Below are 6040 nucleotides of genomic sequence, written 5' to 3' on the forward strand. Positions count from 1 at the left end.
ATTCCAGAACTTTCTGTCACCAAAATGAGAGGAAAACGTGTTGTTTTGGCCAAATGTTGAGGTTTGCAAAGGATTCTGGGTAACAGAACCTGGTGAAAGCCCCACAAGTCACCCCATCTTGGATTCCCCTAGGTGTCTAGTTTATAAAAATGTGCAGGTTTGGTAGGTTTCCCTAGGTGCAGGCTGCGCTAGAGGCCAAAATCCACAGCTAGGCACTTTGCAAAACACAGGTCTGTTTTCTTTGGGAAAATGTGATGTGTCCACGTTGTGTTTTGGGGCATTTCCTGTTGCAGGCGCTAGGCCTACCCACACAAGTGAGGTACCATTTTTAACGGGAGACTTGGGGGAACGCTGGGTGGAAGGAAATTTGTGGCTCCTCTCAGATTCCAGAGCTTTCTGTCACCGAAATATGAGGGAAAAGTGTATTTTTGGCCAAATTTTGAGGTTTGCCAAGGATTCTGGGTAACAGAACCAGGTAAGAGCCCCACAAGTCACCTCCTCTTGGATTCCCCTATGTGTCTAGTTTTTTAAAATGTGTAGGGTTGGTAGGTTTCCCTAGGTGCCAGCAGAGCAAGAGGCCAAAATCTACAGCTAGGCACTTTGCAAAAAACACGTCAGATTTCACTGTAAAAATGTTATATGTCCATGTTGCGTTTCCTGTCACGAGCATTAGGCCTACCCACGCAAGTGATGTACCATTTTTATTGGAAGACTTGGGGGAACACAGAATAGCAAAACAAGTGTTATTGCCCCTTGTATTTTTCTACATTTTTTCCTTCCAAATGTAAGACAGTGTGAAAAAAAGACATCTATTTGAGAAATGCCCTGCAATTCACATGCTAGTATGGACACCCCGGAATTCAGAGATGTGCAAATAACCACTGCTTCTCAACACCTTATCTTGTGCCAATTTTGGAAATAAAAAGGTTTCCTTGATACCTATTTTTCAGTCTTTATATTTCACCAAATGAATTGATGTATACCCAGTATAGAATGAAAACCCATTGGAAGGTGCAGCTCATTTATTGGCTCTAGGTACCTCGGGTTCTTGATGAACCTATAAGTCCTATATATCCCTGCAACCAGAAGAGTCCCACAGACGTAATGGTATTTTTTTTAAAAATATATGACATCGCAGGAAAAAGTTACAGAGTAAAACATTGAGAAAAATTGCTTTTTTTTTCACCTCAATTTCAATATTGTTTTACTTCAGATGTTATTTTCTGTAGGACAACCTTGTAGGATCTACACAAATGACCCCCTTGCTGAATTCAGAATGTTGTGTACTTTTCAGAAATGTTTAGCTTTCTGGGATCCAGCATTGGTTGCACACCCATTTCTGTCACTAAGTGTAAGGAGGCTGAAAGCACAACAAATATTAAAAATGGAGTATGTCCCAGTAAGATTCCAAAATTGTGTAGAAAATGTGGTTTTCTGATACAAGTCTGCCTGTTCCTGAAAGCTGGGAAGATGGTGATTTTAGCACCACGAACCCTTTGTTGATGCCTTTTTCAGGGAAAAAAACATCAGCCTTCTTCTGCAGCCCTTTTTCTCCGTTTATTTTTAAAAAACAAACGTTTGCTGTATTTTGGCTAATTTCTTGGTCTACTTCAGGGGAACCCACAAACTCGGTGTACCTTTAGAATCCCTAGGATGTTGGAAAAAAAGGACGCACATTTGGCATGGCTAGCTAATGTAGACAAAGAGTTATGATGGCCTAAACGCAAACTGCCTCAAATAGCCAAACGAAGAGCTGGCACCTGAGGGGGAAAAGGCCTGGCAGCGAAGGGGTTAAGACTAAAATGTATGTAGCCAAGAAAGGAATTAATACTTTAGGGTGGAGAGACCAGTCAATCTGGAATGGTACTCAGACCTAGTACTGATGAACCAATTACTTTGGAGAAAATTGAAATTAAAGTGGATTCTTTATTAAAGGTTCTTAAGAAACATGAGACCATTTTACAAGAATAATTGGGGATGGTGTAAGGTTTTGAACACAAAATCATCCTCAAACCTGAAGCCGTTTCTGTTGTTCACAGAGTTTGAAATGTCCCTTTAAGCATTAGAAGGGAGTTGAGGGAACTTCTTAAAGGCCTTTGTTATGAAGGTGTAATTGAACCTATTGATGCATCTTAATAGATTTGACCTATTGTGGTTGCTCTTAAGAAAAATTGTGATCTTAGACTATGCATTGATTTAAGGACAGTTAACAAAAACATACAAGTTGACTGTTTTCTATTGCCTAGAATCCAAGACATGTTGGCACAATTGGGAGGTATGAAAGCCTTTACTAACGCTGATTTGAAAGCAACTTATCATCAAGTGGAACTTAGCAAGGAGTCTTGCTGTCTCACTGCATTTGTTACACCCTTTGGAGTGTTTCGTTTCTTAAGTATGCCATTTTGTTTTAGCTTCAGCAGCATCTGTTTTTCAGAAATGTATGCATCAGCTGTTTGGAGATATTATAGGGGTTTTGGCTTATCAAGATGACATTCTAATTGGTTCCAATTTGGCAGAAGAGCATCTATGGAAACTAGAGAAAGTTTTAAGCATTTTAAAAGACCATGGTATCACAGTAAAAAAGGAAAAGTGTTAATTAATTATAGATATAGTGGAATATCTGGATCATAAAATATTGGCTTCAGGTATTTCACCTAAAAAAGATCTCATGGGAATTGAGAAATGTGAATCACTTACTAACAAAGATGATTTAAGATCGTTCCTTGGTCTTTGTGAATATTATTCATGTTTTGCTCAGAATTTTGTGCTCATACTGAGCCACTACACAAATTGCTGAGAAAAGGTGAAAAGATTTATGGGAGAGTGAGCAAGAAGACGCTTTTTAAACACAATTAGGTCACTTATTGTTGGTGCACCAGCGTTACAACCTTATAGAGATGATATTATATCAATTGTAATTGTTGATGGCAGGGGCATAGGTTTAGGTGCTATTCTGAGCCAAATAGGTGATGGTAAGGAGAACACAATGGCATTTGCATATAGGCAATTGTCGGAGGCTGAAGCAAATTACATTACAATTGAAAGCATGGCATTACCTCATGTATGGGGTGCTCAACATTTTGCTACATATTTATGGGGCAGGAGGTTCATTTTAATTATGGATCATAAACCTGTAATTTATTTGTGGAATTTTAAAACATTTGGTAAAACTAGACATAGACTAACAAGATTGTTATCCAAATTATATGATTTCAATATTGAAATGAAACATGTGGCAGGAAAGAAAAGCTGTAGAGCAGATTCCTTGTCTAAATGTCCGGTGGCTGGATATGTGGAAGAAAATATGAGTCAGCAAGATGAGGTAGTAATTGGAGCAACTGATGGTGTGAGTGTGTTGGAAGGAGTTATTTTACAACAATGCTGGAGGGAGTTTGTGAGCAAAGATAAATGTCAGATGATTCTTGCAAAGTACATCTCAGGTGGATGGCCCAGGGAGGTGTTGTTAGCAATGAACTTACAACCTTATTCTAAAGTCAAGGACGAATTAAGTGTAAAAGGAGGTTTAATAATGAGGGGAGAAAGTTTAATTCCGCCTGTAGGCTTAAGAAGGAGATTGATATAGTTGTCTCACAGTGGTCATGTGGGCATTACAAGTACAAGGAAATGTGTCAGATTGTACTACTGGTGGCCGGGAATGGACACGGAAATAGAGGTGATGGTGAACAGTTGTAGGGAGTGTGGTCAAACTAACAAGAGAATGCATACTCACAATGTACCACTGTGTCCAGGGAAGTTTCCAGAGAGACCATGGGAGAAGGTAGGAATGGACTTTATAGGACCTATTGGTGGTCTCTGTGAGGGTAAACATTATGTATTAGTGGCTTTGGATTATGATTCTAAATGGATACATTATAATATTTTTAGGGGAACCCAATGCTGAAGGTGTAGTTACATTTAAAAAAAGTTGTTTCATAATGAGGGAATACCAGCATTTTTGGTTACGGATAATGAGGTACAATTTGTCTCACATTTGGTGGAAACGTTTCTGGAAAGAGTGAGGTTATAAACATCTTACCACTGTTTTGTACAGTCCACGAGGAAATGGTTTAGTGGAAAGAGTTAATAGAATGCTTTAGAGATAATTCAAGTAGCTAATACTTCGGGTAGGTCAGTTCAGGACACAGTAGAGGAAAGAGTTTGGTGTTTTAACACACCACACCACATGCTACCACAGGAGTGTGGCTGTGTATGCTGTCAAGAGGGAGACATTCAAGTAATGAGCTGTCTCCGACATGGGTAGCTCATTAAACTAGAGTGAACTATAGAATCCCTGATATTATACAAGTTGAAGCAAGAGTTAACGATTCTCAAGTTGCCAGCAAGAGGAGGTATGATTTACTTAAAAATGCGAGTGAGGTGCAATTCAGTGTAGGTGACGGGATTAAAGTGAGGAAGCATCAAAGGAAACAATAAAAAGGATCGAGATTTTTTCATGAAACGAAGGTGGTATGCATCTCTAGACATGCGGTCAAGGTAGAAAATGGTACATGGTGGAACATGAGAGATGTTGTTAAAATTACAGGTTACTATACATTTTCCTGGAAGTGTCAGTGCAGGACAAACAGGCGAGGAGAAGTTCGTGACAGTGGTGGATTTACGAATGACATGAGTATAATTTGTGGGGATTCTAATTGCGGTCTGAATGAGAGGCATGAAGTGAGAGTAAGAAATGTGGGTCGAGAAGATGGTGATGTGCCACAAATTGACGATGGAAACATGGTAACAGTCGAAGATTCAGAAGTTGAGGATAGAGATTGCAGTGAGAATGTACAAGCAGATCTTAGATTTGACTCAGAAGATTTCGCTAATGTGGTGACCAATACTGGTTCCACTGGTTTAAAGGGGAAACTTAGAAAGAACATTGATAAACCTAAGTAACTGGATGGTTATGAAATGTTTTAAGGAAAAAAAAAAGAAGAAAAAAATAACTTTTGGTGAATTTGTATCAATGTTATGTTTTATAGTTGTTGTTGTGAAGGGGGAGGTGTGTTATGTATATGCAGTAATGTTGATTTGGAATGTGGAATGTTTTTTCTTGTCAGTGCTGGTGACTGGCAGTGTTCAAGGCGAGGACAGTTGGATGACGGTTGTGGCTCAGGGTGGCTGTGAGGACACTGGTGCTGGTGTGGTTCCATAGAATAAAGCTTTCCTGGACTTATCTTCTTGGTGGAGCCTTTTTCATTATATTTCGACACAACCTCCCAGGCCCACCACCTACCCCTTTTGCTGAGGGGGCCCCCTAGAGCCTGCCCCACCCCTCACTGCAGGGGTTACGAGGGCTTGTGTTACACCACTGGTAGCGTAGTAGCAGCATAGTAGGTGTCTGTGCTTGAAGTCAGCAGTGATAGTGACACCTTGGCGACACGGTGCTGTTGTAGTCAGGAGTGCCTGTGACTTGGAGTCAGAAGTGAGTGTTCTAGGAGTCAGGAGTACCAGTGGCTGCGTGTGGAGTCAGAAGTGATTGTGTTTGAAGTCACCAGTAATAGTGACTTGGCTTGGAGACAGGGAGCTGATGGAGAAAGGAGAGCTTTTGCTTACTGTATGGAGTGTCTGTGCTTGAAGTCAGCAATGGCAGTGACTTTGCTTTAAGACCGGGGAGCTGTTTTGGGGTCGGGAGTGATTCTAGCTTGCCAGAAGCCAGCACTAATGGGTGTGCAGGATTACCAGTCGCCACAAATGGTGCTTAATAGTGAGTGGCGTGTTAAATTACGTTCTGTGCGTAAACAGAGGTTTAAGGGCGGGATGGAATTACGAGTTTGGTTGTATGCAACTCAGTGGTTTTATGTAATGTTAAATAACCCAAAATGTATTCAATCTGCAGAAATATAGCAGGAGAAAACATACCCTATGATGCAGAATTTGGTGCATTAAACAACAAACTTTGCATATGTTGCTCGTAATAGATGCTATTTATCGCACCCGAAAAATAGCCGTTCCCCGTGGTATCGTTATTTATGGGGGCAATAAATAATGCCTCAACTCGTAATAAGGTCCCAGGAGTGCCTGTCCATCAGAGTCC

Source organism: Pleurodeles waltl, chromosome 3_1 (assembly GCF_031143425.1).
Source record: "Pleurodeles waltl isolate 20211129_DDA chromosome 3_1, aPleWal1.hap1.20221129, whole genome shotgun sequence".
Classification (NCBI taxonomy): Eukaryota; Metazoa; Chordata; class Amphibia; order Caudata; family Salamandridae; genus Pleurodeles; species Pleurodeles waltl.